The sequence below is a fragment of the Bison bison genome, unplaced genomic scaffold (assembly GCF_000754665.1).
Source record: "Bison bison bison isolate TAMUID 2011002044 unplaced genomic scaffold, Bison_UMD1.0 scf7180017864020, whole genome shotgun sequence".
NCBI classification, from domain to species: Eukaryota; Metazoa; Chordata; class Mammalia; order Artiodactyla; family Bovidae; genus Bison; species Bison bison.
Window position 1 is genome coordinate 1,343,336 of NW_011494592.1, and position 16,907 is coordinate 1,360,242.

A 16,907-nucleotide genomic window follows, 5' to 3' on the forward strand; every position below is an offset into this window, starting at 1 on the left:
TGACATTTCAGAACTTTCTATTCAGCTCCAGTTATTTGATGTTTATTCTTAGACTATATAAAAAAGAGTCCCAAACAGTTTTCATTATTGTAGTTTTGAATGAACCTTTAATCAGTTTACACTCTTGTTTTTTCAGTTTCTTTTCTATTCTTCACAGAGGATACTTTATCTTATTGAGTGATTGAATGGAAAGGAACAAAAGAGACCCAAGTGGAATCTGGGACATGGGAGGCACCCCCCTCCTCCCCCGTCATGTCAAAGAGGCCCACACTGGGTGGAACAGGCAGGCATGGGTCTGTCTGAAACTGATAAGAGGAAAGGCGCCTAATAGGATCTGGAAGTCACAACCCCAGGATCATCTGTTGAGACCCAAAGGGAAGGAGCTACAGAAGATAAAATCAGGAAGAGAAGGCAGCCCTTTGATCTGCTGTATTCCTAGGTGGGGCTGAGGGAAGGAAGTGGGGGAACAGGACAATTATGATTATTTACAGAGTATCTGGCCTTCCCTGGGGGCTCAAACGGTAAAGAATCCGCCTGCAATATGGGAGACATGGGTTTGATCCCTGGGTTAGGAAGATCCCTTGGAGGAGGGCATGGCAACCCACTCTAGTATTCTTGCCTGGAGAATCCCCATGGACAAAGGAGCCTGGCAGGCTACAGTCCATGGGGTCACAAAGAGTCAGGAACGACTGAGTAACTAAGTACAGCACAGGGTACCTAGGCTTCTCTTTAAGAGCTTCCCCCGGTGGCTCAGACGGAAAAGAATCTGCCTACAATGCAGGAGACCTGGGTTCGATCCCTGGATTGGAAAGATGTCCTAGAGAAGGGAATGGCAACCCACTCTGGTATTCTTGCCTGGAGAACCCTGTGGACAGAGGAGCCTGGTGGGCTACAGTTCATGAAGTCTCAAAGAGTTGGACATGACTGAGGGACTGAGCATGAGCACAAACACCTCTGGGAAGGACGAGTCCACCTCTGCCGGGACTATTGTTGGGATAAATAGGTCAGGGCTGCCTCGTCCCTGGAGCCAACAGCCCAGGGGTTCTAGAATTCTGTCTCCCTCTACATCAGAGACAAAAAGCTCAGATCAAAGACTCGGGTGACAGGTATCCCAAGGGTACCACTGACGATGGTTTCTGTGGCAAGAAATAGGAAACGTGACTCAGACAATAAAAGAAATTTCTAGGCCCCGGTGACAGAAAGTCCATAGAGAGGCTTCCTCCAGCAGCTCCATGACATTCAAGGACCTGCTTCTTTCCTGGGCTCTGCGCTGTTAGTGGCATCCTTGGTTAAGTGCTTGGAACTCCCAGATGGATACTCAGGGCTGCCTGGTTCCCATTGTACTGTGCTAATAATCACACAGCAGAAAACTCTTCGCCCTAGAATTCCCAGCAAAAGTCCTGACGTTCACTTTGATTAGACCATACTCGTTCACAGGTCCATCTGGGAGAAGGGTGTGTGTTAGTCTCTCAATTGTGTCCAACTCTTTGTGACCCCACCAGGTTTCTCTGCCCATGGGATTTTACTGGCAAGAATACTGGAGTGGATAGCCATTCTCTTCTCCAGGGGATCTTCCTGACCCAGGGATCGAACCCAAATCTCCTACTTTGCAAGCAGATTCTTTATCATCTGAGCCACCCCAGAGAAGGGTAGAATTGGCTTCTCTAAATCAGCTTAGAGCTGGGATCACTTAAGTCCCCATTGGAAATCTGGGCTAGCTGGGAAGGGGAAGAAGGAAGAGGAAAGAGCTGCTATGTGCCCACTGCACCAGGAACCCTGGATGAGCCAGGAGAGAAGCAGTCTGGAGTCTGAAATTTGGAAAGAAATACTTCTGTTATCAGAGAAATTTGTCCCTTACATCTTAGATTCATAGCATCATTTTTCTTTATAACATCCTTATCATTTCTTCTCAAGGGCTTCCCTGGTGGCTCAGATGGAAAAGAATATGCCTGCAATGCAGGAGACCTGGGTTGAATTCCTGGATTGGGAAGATCCCTAGGAGAAGGGAATGGCTACCCACTCTAGTATTCTTATCTGGAGAATTCCACAGACCAAGGAGCCTGGCGGACTACAGTCAGTGGGGTCACAAAGAGTCAGACACGGGTGAGCAATTTTCGCTTTATCATTTCTTCCCAAGTGCAGCATTCAAAAACCCTGTCAGCCCCTAAGAAAAATGTAGACCCAGGGACTTCCCTGGTGGCCCAGTGGTTAAGATTGCACGCTTCCAATGCAGAAGGGTGTGGGTTCGAGCCCTGGTTGGGGAACTAAGATGCCACATGCCACTCAGTGTGGCTAAAAACAAATAAAAGAAATATAGGGCTTCTCTGCTGATCGGGTGGTTAAGAATCTGCCTTGCAATGCAGGGGACACTGGTTGGATCCCTTATCCAGAAAGATCTCACATGCCACGGAGCAGCTAAGCCTGTGGGACACAAATACTGAGCCCAACCTCATTGCGAAGCCTATTCACAGAACTAGAGAATAGCCCCCACTCGCCGCAACTAGAGAAAGCCCACACACAACAATGAACACCCAGCACAGCCATAAATAATTTTTAAAAAAAAGGAAAAGTAAATGTGCCCAGAAAAATGCATGTGACCTATATCAGGAACTAGATCCCCAGACAAAACCAGCATCTCTCTGCCTGTTCAGTCCAGCCTCTCCATAAAGAGCACTTACAAGTTTTAAGTGATAGGGACCATGTCACAGTGTTTTGTCCAGGAAACAGTCTGCAACTATCATAGCAAAAAGTGCCCTGGTGCTGCAGGCTGGTCTGTGATAACCACTGTCCTTCCTGAAATGCTCGGCTTCTTCTTGATGCCAGGAGGGCTGCTGGGGAAGAAGCAGGCAAGGAACAAGCCCTGGCCTGCCGTCAGCCCAGTGGCTTTGCAAAAGCAATGTCTGTAACAGCCTCTCTATCTTCTCCAAACATGTTTCTCATCTGCTGGTCCTAGCACTTTGGTGTCATCAAATAGATCCCTGGCTCCTACCCATGAACTCTGCTCTGTTTAACAGAAAGTTCTGAAAGATGGCAGTGGTGGGAGGCGGGAGGGCAAGTCAACACTTAGCCTGTTCCGGCAACACGATGCCTCAAGGTTCCTACTGCAGTCAGGGTCAGCCAAGCTGCCATAGACCATGGGGTTGCATAGATAATGCCAGAGTTGCATGCCAGGGTTTCAGAAAATGGCGGTATTGTCAATACCCTTGCAGTTATGCCTGCCAATCAGACTGTGTTTAGTTTAACTGAACTATGGTTCATTGATATGGGTACTCTTTCCAAAAGTACAAGATCCCAGCAAAAAAAAAAAAACAAACAGAAATGAGGCTTCCCTAGTGGCTCAGCAGTAAAAAAAAATCCTCCTGCCAATGCAGGAGACAGGGGTTCGATCCCTGGTCTGCGAAGATTCCATGTGCCTTGGAGCAACTAAGCCTGTGCACCACAACTCTTGAGCCTGTGCGTTAAAACCCAGGATCAGCAAAATACTGAGCCCACATGCTGCAACTACTGAAGCCTGAGCACCCTGGAACCCATGCCCCACAACAAGAGAGTAGACCCCGTTTGCCACAACTAGAGAAAAGCCTGTGCAGCAACAAAGACCGAGAATAGCCAATAAATAGAGATGATAAAACCCCAGAAATGGGTAACAGAGGCATCTCTACCATCTCTAAAGCCAATAATAATCACCCTGTTCTTTATTTTCCTTCCCCTTCAGTTGCCACTCATCTTCGATGGCTTTAAAGACCCCAAAAGTCCAGGTCATGGATCTCATGGTCAGGACTCTTTTCTCTGTAATAACTATCTCACAGAATGGCCACAGAATAACTATCTAAATATCTGATCCTCTGCCACTCCTTTTTCCTTTTGCCTTCAATCTTTCCCAGCATCAGGATCTTTTCCAATGGGTCAGCTCTTTGAATCAGGTGGCCGAATGTATAAAATAGATAACTAGTAAGAACCCATTGTACAACACAGGGAAGTCTACTCAACAGTCTATAATGACCAACATAGGAATAGAATCTAAAAGAGAGTGGACGTATGTATGTGTATAATGGATTCACTTTGCTGTACACTGGAACTAACACTACATTGTAAATCAGGTATATTCCAATAAAATGTTTAAAAATAAAATTTTGTTTAAAAAAAATCTTCCCTTCAGTTTCTGTTTTCACTACAGCTCTGGCTATCTATTGCCACATAACAAAACTATTCCAAAACTTAGTAGCTCAAAATAAGCATTTTATTTTGTCCATAATTTGGAGGATCAGGAATTTGGAGGTGACTTATTTGCTCTTCCCTGCTCCACTCAGTAACAGGTGAGGAAAGAGAATCAATTTCCAATGTGGCTCACTCACATGGCTGGCAAGTTGGGGCTGGCTATTGAGACTGGGAACCTTGGCTCCTCTCCGTACATCTGCCTGGGCTATGTCACAACACAGTGGCCCCAAGGTAGTCAGAGTACCTTGTCCCCAGATCAAATACTCTAAGAGATGGGAGGTGGAAGCTGCCAGGATCTAAGGGACTGTGTCTGGAAATTGGCAGTCACTTCTGCCAAATTCTATGACTCAAAGCAGAGACAGCCCACCCAAACTTGAGAAGGGATGCTGAGAGTCGGTGTCTATGGGAAGAGGGTCAAAGGATCTGTGGCCATGCCTTTTTTAAATTTATTTTTAATTGGAGAATAATTGCTCTATGATGTTGTGTTGGTTTCTGCTGCACAGCAGTGTGAATCAGCCATAAGTGTACATACATCTCCTCCCTCTTGAGCCTCCCTCTCACCAGCCCCCATCCCACCTCTCTTGGTTCTCACAGAGCACTAGGTTGAGCTCCCTGTGTTATACAGCAACTTCCCATTAGCTATTTGTTTTATACATGGTAACGTATATGTTTCAGTGCTACTCTGTCAACTCGCCCCACCCTCTCCTTCCCTCACCCCACCCCCAACCCGATGTGTTGTGGCCATTCTTATACTGCCATTGTTGTCCTTTCCTTACGTCAGCTTGCACGCCGGTGCAACAGACAAGGCATTACCATTTCATAGTTCATATACTTCCTCTCTCACCTCAGCCTCTCCTATTCCTTCCAAAATCCTGGTCCTTTGTCCATCTGTCATCTCTCACACCTGCTGATGTTCATCTCCAGTCACAGATTCAGAAGCTCTACTACACTGTAACTTACTGTCAGTCAAGAGCTTTGGCATCTGGTAGACCTGGGTGGGGCTTCCCAGGTGGTGCTAGTGGTAAAGAACCCAAATGCCAATGCAGGAGATGTAAGAGACGAGGGTTCAATCCCTGGGTCGGAAAGATCCCCTGGAGGAGGACATGGCCACCCACTCTAGTATCCTTGCCTGGAGAACTCCATGGACAGAATAGCCTGGCGGGCTACGATCTATAAGACAGCAAAGTGTCGGACATGACTGAAGTGACTTAGCCCACATGCATGCATGCAGACTTGAATGAGAATCAACTCTATTAATGACTTGCTGTGACTGGACAAATTATTTAATATCTGACATTCAATTTCCTCACGTGAAATAAGAAGCCTACCTCATAAGATTACTGGGAGGATTAATAAACAAAGTATTAGGCAAAAATTATAAAATCTGACAATGCCAAGTGTTGGCAAAGGCATAGCACTAACCTGAACTCTTTTTTAATTTCATTTATTTATGTTTATTTTGGCTGCCCTGGGTCTTTGTTGCTGCACACTGGTTTTCTCTAGTGGTAGTGAGTGGGGGCTACTCTCTAGTTATGGTGCAAGGGCTCTAGGACTCGTGGGCTTCAGTAGCTGTGGCACACGGGCTTAGCTGCCCCATGGCATGTGAAATCTTCTTGGGCCAGGGGTTGAACCTGTGTCCCCCTGCATTGACAGGGGGATTCTTAACCACTGGACCACAGAGAAGTCCACTAGAACTCTTACATACTGCTCACGAGGTCATAAACTGCTTCAATTTTGGAGACGAATTTTGGCAATATATGATAAGATTAAAGAAGAATATATACTACAATGCAGCAATTCTATGTCTAGATTTAGACCCTGAGAAACTCCTGCCAGGTACCCAAGGAAACCCGTATAAGAATACTAATAAAAAGAGGTAAAAAAAGACTACTAATGGTAGCACTGTTTTTAATTGCCAAAGATTGGAAAGCACCTCAGCGTTGACCAAGAAAAGAGATAATAAGCTGTGGCATGGTCACACATGAGCCAGAGTTACATATACTAACACAGAGGAATCCCACTACTACAGTATATAAAAAGTAAATTATATGAAAATGCATATGGTGAGAAATCATTTACAATTAGCTTGAAACATGCAAAACAGTGTTACTCTCATTTAGGGAAACAGGCATGGGTAGCAAAAGTAAAATGAAATAGAAAACACTAAATTCAACTCTGAATGAAACAGGGGGAAAGCAGTCCAGACCCTGGAATCTTAAACTACTTATTGGGTATAAGAGTTTTCATTATTTTATTATTTTTATAACCTTCTCTATATCTGAAATATTTTACATCAAATTTTGAAAGTTTTAGAGACTTATTTATAGGGATTTTCCTGTAAGTCCAGTGGTTAAGATTCTGTGCTTCCACTGCAGGGGACATGGGTTCAATCCCTGGTCAGGGAACAAGATCCCACATGCCCAGGGCGTGGTCAAAAATAAATAAATAAAGACCTATTTATATGAGTATGTGCACAGCACTGGGGATGAGGCAAAGGCTCAATATGCAGTAGGAACTGCCATCATTTTCATTCTGACATCCCACGCCTTGTTATTTACTCAACCTTGGGACTCTCACTCCACCCTGAAACTAGGAAAAGGTGTTTCCATTTTTACAAGAGCTTAAATGAATGTGTGACTAAGGTCATGCCTGTGTATGTGCTCAGTTGTGTCCAAATCTTTGCAACCCCATGGACTGTAGCCCTCCAGGCTCCTCTGTCCATAGGATTTCCCAGGCAAGAAAACTGGAGTGAGTCACCATTTCCTCCTCCAGGGGATCTTCCCAACCCAGGGATCAAACTCATGTCTCCTGCATTACAGATGGATTCTCTACCACTGAGTCACCTAGGAAGCCACCTAAGGTCATGAGAAGATACATTTATCTGGTTGCCTGTATCTGATTGGATTTTTAGAAGAGTCAACTTTTTTTTTTTCACCAAGGGAAAGAAATGAAGTTGACAAATATGCCATGTGATCAAACACTAACAGTGGAAAGATTTTTCAAAAGTCCTGATTTGAAAACAAGGCATGCCAGTATACCTAGTTCAGTTCCTTCATTCCCATTCAACAGACTGTAACAGAGAGCGGTCATTTACCCCAGGTGACAAACATAGGCCATCTGTTTTCAAGGTCTGAACTCTGGAAGAATATTGGAATTCCCAAGAGAACTTAAAAAAATTCTGCTGCCATGGAACTTCCCTGGGGGTATAGTGGTTAAGATTCTGACTTCCAGTGCTGGGGGTTTGGGCTCAATCCCTGGAATGAAGATCCTACATGCCACGTGGCACAGTCAAAAAATATGAAATTAATGTATGAAATAAAAATGTTGAAAAATGAAAAAAAAGAAGAAAAAAATCATAAAAATAAAAATCCTATGCCCAGGTCCCATCTATACCAATTAAATCCCAGTGTCTGACTTCTCTGATGGCCAAGTGGTTAAGAATCCACCTGCCAGTGCAAGGGACACCGGTTTGATGCCCGGTCCAGAAAGAGTCCACATGCTGCAGGACTCAGCTAAGGTACAGCTAAGCCCGTGTACCACAACTACTGAGCCCTTGCACCCTAGAGCCTGTGCTCCACAACAAGAGAAGGCAACGCAATCAGTAGCGCTGCAACTAGAAAAAGTCCACGCCCAGCAACGAAGACCCAGCACGGCCAAAAATACATAAATACTAAATTTTTTAATTATAAAAGAAGTAATATCTTTAAAAAAATCCCAGTGCCCCTGGAAGGCACCCAGGCCTCAGGTCTTCAAATGAGTCCAATGGGCAGCCAAAGAAGAGAATCACTGGCCTATTTGGTCCTTTCAGGAAAATGATACCCTGAAACATCAGACACCACCTGTGAATTCAGGTTGCTTTCCCTCGTTCTTTCATGTGTAAAACATTCATTAATTCGTTTTTATTCCTTCCAAAGCTTTTATCATTCAAGTCAGTCATAGATCCAGTTACAGAAATAAGAGTGCTTAGGGTTGGGCCCGTGACAAAGTGCCAGCTGCCTGCACCGTGTCTCTTCTACCCAGCTCTTAATAATACAACTCTGACTCTTACCTAAGCTGTGGTCACCCCACTGAAAACCACATTTCCCAAAGGATGGGAGAGAAAAGAAATCTCTCCTTTGCAGGGGTTAATAGTCAGCCACCTTTTGCTCTGGCTAAGCCATGAGAAAATCACCATGGGAAAAGAATAAAAGCAAAATATAGCAATACAGCATAACCCAAATAAAAGTACATCAGGTTGATCAGTTGGGGTTGTCATGCCCTGCTAAGCTAAGGAAAAACATAGTGTGGACCTTGGAACATCGGGTCAGCACAAGTTCAGAATGCTGCTTGTGCACACACTAAGATGTTTTCCCAAGGTATAAGCAGGTCTATGACCTTCAGCTAGGTTATAGCCCTTGTACAAGAAAATAACAAAGATAGTTTAAAGTAATCAATAAAATGGGAGACGTTACTGGGGACATAGGAGGCTGACTTCACCATAGCACAACAAATACTTTCTGCTTGCCAAGACACTAAATAAAAGTGATGCAGCTCCGAGAAACAGGGGTCTTGACCCAAGAGGTCTTGAGTCCCCTGGTCCCATCTTTAAAACTTTTAATTCTGTCTCTAGTTCCTTTTTCCCAAACTGTGTATTTGATCCCTACCTGCTGTGCTGGCCGCAGCACTCCTTTACCAAAACTACCAACTAATAAATATTCAAGGAGTAAGAAAAATAGAAAATCATCATTTTACAACTAGTTTAGACCCAGGTTTTATCCCTGGGTTAGGAAGATCCCCTGGAGAAGGAAATGGCAACTTACTCCAGTATTCTTGCCTGGGAAATCCCATGGGCAGAGGAGCCTGGCAGGCTACAGTCCATGGGGTCACGAAGAGTCGGACACGACTGAGTGACTAACACTTTCACACTTTGGTAATAACGGATTCAAGCAAGATTCATCAATGAATACTGAGGCCATTGAGTGAAAGACAGCTGCGGGGGTGGAGGGCTTAAAATAGTCACGCAATCTCAAAGTTTCATGCCACAGAAAAGGTATTCATTGCAAACATACGAGGAGAAGGGGACAACAGAGGATGAGATGCTTGGATGGCATCACTGACTCAATGGACGGAGTTTGAGCAAACTCCGGGAGATAGCGAAGGACAGGGAAGCCTGGTATGCTGCAACAGTCAGAGATGACTAAGCGACTGAACACCAACCACAGCAACTTTGAAGATGGATAAGTCTGGAAGACGCCCCCCGCTGTGTTGGTTGCTAAGCAATCACATCTCAGCAAACCCAGCCCTCCCTACTCTGTGGTGCCTCTGGGCTGGAACTTTTCCAACCACCCGAAAATCCCATGGATGGAGGAGCCTGGTAGGCTGCAGTCCATGGGGTAGCGAAGAGTCGGACACGACTGAGCGACTTCACTTTCACTTTCACTTTCATGCATTGGAGAAGGAAATGACAACCCACTCCAGTGTTCTTGCCTGGAGAATCCCAGGGACGGGGGAGCCTGGTGGGCTGCCGTCTATGGGGTCGCACAGAGTCGGATACGACTGAAGCGACATAGCAGCAGCAGCACTGCTTGCCAGCTGCCGGTAGGGGGAGCTGTGAGGAGACCGCAGGGGAAAGAAACTACTTGTTCTTCTTGGAGAAGGCAGTGGCACCCCACTCCAGTACTCTTGCCTGGAAAATCCCATGGACGGAGGAGCCTGGTAGGCTGCAGTCCATGGGGTCGCTAAGAGTCGGACACGACTGAGCGACTTCACTTTCACTTTTCACTTTCATGCGTTGGAGAAGGAAATGGCAACCCACTCCAGTGTTCTTGCCTGGAGAATCCCAGGGACGGCAGAGCCTGGTGGGCTGCTGTCTATGGGGTCGCACAGAGTCGGACACGACTGAAGCGACTTAGCAGCAGTAGCAGCCACACATTTCATCACATTTCTTGTCTCCCACAGCAGTAGTTCCCCCTTGCCCCACCAGCTGAATTCTGTTCTAGGTTTTATAGCCCTCACAAGAATCAGCCTCTTCACATACTTTTTTTTTTTGGTGGTGTGTCATGTGACCAGGGATCAACCAGGGATCAAACCAGGGAACCAGTTCCCTGACTACGGATCGAACCCATGTCGGATACATTGGAAGGGAGGAGTCAACTACTGACAGCTAGGGATAGCCCCGTTTTCAAACACTTCTTAAAGTCACTAACTGCCAGTATGCCCCTCTCAGGGCTTTGAGTCACCAGCATCAGCCCATCATTGACTTAGGGAAGAAGTCAATTTTCTTCCCTGTTCTTGAGATTTTCACTCACTCACAGTTTAACTTAATCCTAATTTGTACAGGGTATAAATACACTTAATACACTTTTCTTTAAAGGCAAACCACCAAAATTAAATCCTTCACTTCAGATTTTAAAAATACATAAAGGTAGAGTTAAGAAAAATTACTTAGTAGTCATGCCATACTCAAAAAGGTGTCTAGGGGATCAATGTCAAGTTAAACATTAACATGTCAAGAAAATATATAAAAATACATATATTTATCTGGAGGATGAGACCAGTTATTAATAATAAACACTTTTTAAGAAGTGCTTATGAAGGGTCAGACACAGCACACTTTACCTGCATTCTTTTATTTAATCCTGTGACATAAGTAGCATCAGTCTTTAGACAAGGACCTGAGGCTTAGAAAGATGAAATGATTTCCAGGATATAAAAGCAGTAGAGCTGGAATTCAAAGCTAGATAGCTCTGGCTCCAAAGCTTATGCTTGTAGCCACCACACCATACCACACACAAGAGGTCATCACTGCCTTTATAATCTCTGATTCCAGTGGCAACTTCAAATTTAAAGCCCTTCTCTGTGGTAGACAATGATTCTACATGGACCATGACAGAACCACCAAAAAAACCAAAGATTTTAAACAGAAGTGTCATATTAACTCTATACTCACAAGCTGACAGTATTTCCAAAAAGCTGGCAAGATCAACCACATTTAGACTGATGGAGAGCTTACCAGAAGCCAAGACCTCCACTACAAGAAAATTATCTCCTTTCCAAATCAGTAATGTCCACATAAGGCCCATTATATGACTGTTCAACTAATGGGCAATATTGACTAATATTCTGAGAATGTGCCCCCCTCCAGTTTTTAATCGAGATTCAATTTAATAAAGGCTTCTAGAAAAACACGTCAAATCAATAGACAGTTGGTTCTTATGGGCTGAAACTGGATCTCTAATGGTCCTTGTACATAGCATAGACTTGCCCTGGGATTTCCAAAGCTCCATTATCCTTCATGCTGAACTAAAAAAGTACTATTTTACTTTAGGAGCCAAACCAGCAACTCAGCTGCCAACGATTATTTTGCAAAGCGGGACACAGTTACTTGAAAATTATATTTTTCCAATTAGCACAGTGGGAAACACGACGGAGGCATTCAGCCCAAGCCTGCAATTAGAGAACATTTGCTTGCTTCTAGAAATAGAATGAATGGGAAGTAGAAACCTGCTATCTAGGTCTTCAGCAAAAATCCTCTGGGAGGGGAGACCTTGCACCAATGTCAGCAGTCCCCAGAAAATAAACATCTTCCTCATTTTCCTAAGTAGCAGTCGGCACTGCATCACAGTGTGTTCAGCTGAGATGAAACCTAGCATCATCTCCGAATGTAACAAAAGGGGTTTCCACAAGAGCCGGGTCGTTAGAAAGGCAAAGATTGCTGCCAATGAGCAGCTCTATTTTAATTTTTACCTTTTTAATTTTGTATTATGTGTTTATTTTGGGCTGCACTGGGTCTTCATTGCTGCACACTGGCTCTCTCTAGTTTGTGGGTGCAGGGGGCAGGGGCAGCGCTACTCTTCGTTGCGGTGCACAGGCTTCTTGTTCCAGTGGCTTCTCTTACAGAGCATAGGCTCGAGGCACAAGGGCTTCAGTAGTTGCAGCCCTTAGGCTCAGCAGTTTCAGCAACCTGGCTCGAGAGCACAGACGTCAGCAGTTATGGTACCTGGGCCTTAGTTGCTCCATGGCATGTGGAATCTTCCCGGATCAGGGATTGAACCCATGACCCCTGCAGGTCGATTGTTATTCGCTGTACCACCAGGGAAGTCCAGTGTTTTATTTTAGTATTTAAAAAATCTATTAATGAAGTCTTCTAAGTCTTTCTCTGTCACAAAAGCAGACAGCACTTCAGCCATCTCCAGTTAGCAGGCACTGCTCAGATTTCAAAGATCTCACTGTGTCTCAGTGAAACAATGGATAGTTCAAGAATTTAAATCTCTCAAGCAGAGGCAAAGACAAAGGCAGAAAACAGATTTAAAGAGAAACAACTTTCAGGGACTTCTCTGGTGGTCCAGTGGCTAAGACTCCAAGCTGCCAATGCAGGGGGCCCGGGGGTTCAATCCCTAATCAGGGAACGAGATCCCACATGCCACAACCAAGAGTTTGCAAGCTGCAACTAAGACCTGGCTAGCCAAATAAATAAAAATAAAAATACTGCATGCCACAGCTAAGATTCTGCTCATATTTTGGATGTTAATTTTTTAAAAAAGAGAAAAACGACTTTCACACCATGGGTTATGAGTTCTGTAACTTTTTTGAAATTTTGGAGCTCTACACAAGAATTTTGTGTGAGGCAAGAGAAAACCATTGACAATCAAGATATTTGCAAATCATACCTACTGCACAAACACAGTGGAGAAAGGGTTTAATGGACCAGACAGCTAATACCACTAGGTTGTAGATGAAACATCACAACCCAGCTTTTAATAAGTGTCTTAAATTTGTCACCTTTGGTCTCTAAGCACCTTGATGCTGCTTGAAGCTGAAAGGGTGAGGGCGATTAAAAACGAATCCTTTTATTTCCTGCCAGTCAGGAAACGAACTGTTGAAAACTCTAGCTTAGCCTACCTAGAGCTGAGCCCAGCTTGCAAAAGTGATGGCAACTTTTGAGTAAACATGATTGTGTAACATTTATCTAGCTCTCAGTTACTATATTGTAGTTTAACCAGGTGACTTGACATTGACCTGTTTAATCTCTCAATGATATTGTTCATTTCCTGTTCTGGTTGCTGGTTTCATGGATTTAAGTCAGCAAGTTACACAATTGTGTACACTTTTCTGTGTACATTATTTCAACTTTTTTTTAAATCTAAATTTTATCAGTAAAAAAGTAATTAATTAAAGGGGGATCAGCTTCCAACAATTTAACTTTTTTTTTTAATTTTTATTTATTTACTTTTGGTGGTGCTGGGTCTTCATTGTTACTGAGGCTTTTCTCTAGTTGTGGTGCTCAAGCTTCTCTTGTAGCTGAGCATGGGCTCTAGGGCCCGCTGGCTTCAGCAGTTGTAACACAAGTGCTCAGTAGTTGCAGCACACGGGCTTAGCTGCTCTGTGGCATGTGGGATCTTCCCGACCCAGGGATCAAACCCATGTCTTCAGCATTGGCAGGTGGATTCTTTACCACTGAGCCACCAGGGGAGCCCTAAAGTTTGTTGTTACTTTAGCTCTTGGCTGTCCTGACTGGGTCTTCATTGCTGCGAGGGCTTTTCTCGAGCTGCAGCCAGTGGGGACTATTCTCTAGTTACCGTGCACGGGCTTCTCAGTGCAGTGGTTTCTCTTGTTCAGCTCATGGGCTCAGTAGTTGCAGTTTTAGTTGCTTAGTTGCTTATGCGGAATCTTCCCGGAGCAGGGATCAAACCCATGTCCCCTGCACTGGCAGGCAAACTCAACCACTGAACCACCAGGGAAGTCTTACCTTCTCTTCACTGTTGAGAAATAGCTCTGGGAAGTCCTTATATATGAGGCCAGGCCAGAATCACTTCCTCTGGGATGTCTCCATCTTTTTCATCACAACCACCTTCCTCATTTATGCTGACAAGCTCACCTTCACTAAGTGTCTCTGACTGCCAATCTAGAATCTCCCAAACAGTAGCAGTGTCAACCCTCCCAAGTTTAGATAATCAATTCACATCCACTGTGAATCCTGCAAAGTTATTTGTGGTGTAGTAAGTTTCTGCCACACTACAAATTACTGCTTCTTTCTGCCATGAAGCTTTCAATAGCTTCCAAACGTCGGCTTAAGCAATCACAAAATCTCCAGTTGTAGCATCTATAGTCTGTCCAAATCTGTTAAAAGCTGAAATAACCTCTTGGTCCATTGGCTGGATCAATGAAAGCTGTGTTTGATGGTCAAAGGCAAGTTTTCACACTTTCACTCAAGCCCCCAGAAGAATCTGGAACATAAGCCAACGGCAGTGCTAAAAAGCCTAGAGCATCTCTCTACCGCTGGGATCACTACTAAAAAGCTGTTTTCTGTGAGTGAACTGAATAAATGCTGCACAGCAACCAGACACCAAAAAGACTTTGAAAGTAGCGACCCAAGAGGTCATTCATCGGGTCAGTGTGCATCTGCTCCGTTATAAATGAGATTTGTGGACAAAAGAGCTCGCATTACAGTTTGCACTGTATGCAATTACTCAGTTAATATGCCAGGCACTGAAATCTGAACGGTGTTACCGGGGGAACTGGTGTCATTTACCTGAAAACCATGGTAATGGATGCATGCATTTGGAGTCTTGCAAAAAAGCAAGGTACTGAAAACAGGAAGACTAAAATGCATAGTGACCGCTCCCCCACTGAGCCCTAGAACTCTGAGCAGTTAGGCCTTTACTGATTGAGATTCTTTCTCAGGAAGCTGCTGTATGGTGTTCTCCCCACAAACAAGGGAATAAACCAAGAAAAACAAAAACATGCACTCTTGGGGGGTTTCCTGGTGGTCCAGTGTTTAAGAATCCACCTTGTAAGGCAAGGGACACTGGTTCAGTCCCTGGTCCAGGAAGAGTCCACATGCCAGCAACTAAACCTGTGTGTCACAACTACTGAGACTGCGCTCTAGAGCCTGAGTTCTGCAACAAGAGTAGCCACCACAATGAGAAGCCTGGGCACTGCAACTAGGGAGTAGCCTCCACTCACCGCAGCCAGAGGAAGTCTGAGTACAGCAATGGAGACCCACCACAGCCAAAAAAAATAAAATAGCTTTTTAAAAAAAATTATAAAAAGAAAACAAACATTGGCTGTAGGAAATCCAACAAAGGAGATAAATCCCCAGAATAGTAGAGGGAAATTTTAGGATGCAGACCTGAAACTTTTGTCTAAACTAGAACAGATCTGAAGCTCTGAGTGAGGCTATCCTAAAATATTGGGAGCTTCCCTGTTGCTTCTCATAGTCCTAAAAGGAAATTAACCAGTGGAAAGTTCCGGAATGACTGATGACCAGCACTTAATAAAAAAGGGAGGGGAGCTTATTCTAGGGAAAACACAATGATCACAATAGATGCACTATGACTCAGCAGCTCAGTGATATTTTTCAAATACTCTCAATTTTGATCTCCCCCAAATTAAGACCTAATTATAAAGCCAAGGAGGGAGGTTAGGGTCTGAGTATAACAGCTGAAGACTGAAACACTAAGGGGTGTCAAGGGCCCCTAACTGAGAGAGCCAAGTAGTAATACAAATACTAAAAGTGGCTGCCTCTGGAAAGGGGGAGATGTGGAGGAAGACCCCTGTACTTGACAAGCCTTGTTCAATCACTTGACTACTTAATCATCGATACATGTAACCTTGATGAAAATAGCTTATTGAAGGGAAGGTTAAAAAAAAAAAAAAGCAACATTTAGGCCTGAGAGACACAGGCCTGAGTTCACACTAGCCTGTGTCCCTGGCCCAGAGAAGTTACTTTTTTAATTTTGGCTGCCCTGGGTCTTTGTTGCAGCACATGGGCTAAGTTGCTTCGAAGCGTGTGGGGACTTAGTTCCCTGACCAGGGGATCGAATCCACGTCCCCTGCATTGGCGATGTGTTATTAACCACTGGACCACAAAGGAAGTCCCATGTATTGCTTTATATGGAAATACAGATCCCCTCTGACCTCTTATTGGCTGTTGGGGTTCCTCTTCCCCAGACCTAGCTGCTCTTCTTTTGTTCTTGGTTCAAGGACTTCCTCAGTTGTCCTCTCCTGGGCTTCAGGAGGGTTACTATTCTCCACTTAATGTTATTAAAAACATAGTTTCTGGGTTTCTGAGGACAGTACCAGGAGAGGAAGCCAGAACCAAAACGCAAAAGGTCTCCTGCAGAACCCTCAATTCTGACCTTAATGCTAGGTTCCCCTTACTAGTAACCACAGCTCCCATCTCCTTCCTCAAATGACCTTACATGGGTACTTTTCAGTTGGCCTGGGACTCTCCATTCTGTTAACATTGGTACAAATACAGAAGTTCTCTAGACCAGTTCCATGACCTGTAAAGCAATTATAAAACCTACTGCAAGAGGTCTTGAGAATGGAATGTATATAAAAAGCTGGTGCAGGGCCTGACATGCAGTGGTTGAGCATTTACTAAGTGACTCCATGGTAAGTATTTAACCACTGATCTAACTTCTCAGGCACAGGCCAGGTAGGCATAGCTGTATTCTTGTTACTATCCGGCTTCCCAAAAAACATCTAAAACTCTGAGAAAAGGACACACCAACCTAGTTTTGTTGACTTTTTTAAGCCATGTATTGATCAAGCATAAGAGAGATAATGTGTCAAGATTGAAAAATCCCAACACTGGGAGTTTAAGGGTTTTTTGTTTGGCCACATTGCAACAGCATGTGGGATCTTACTTCCACCGCCAGGGGTCACGTCTATGCACACACCCTCCTCCCCCCCCCCCCCCCCCCCCC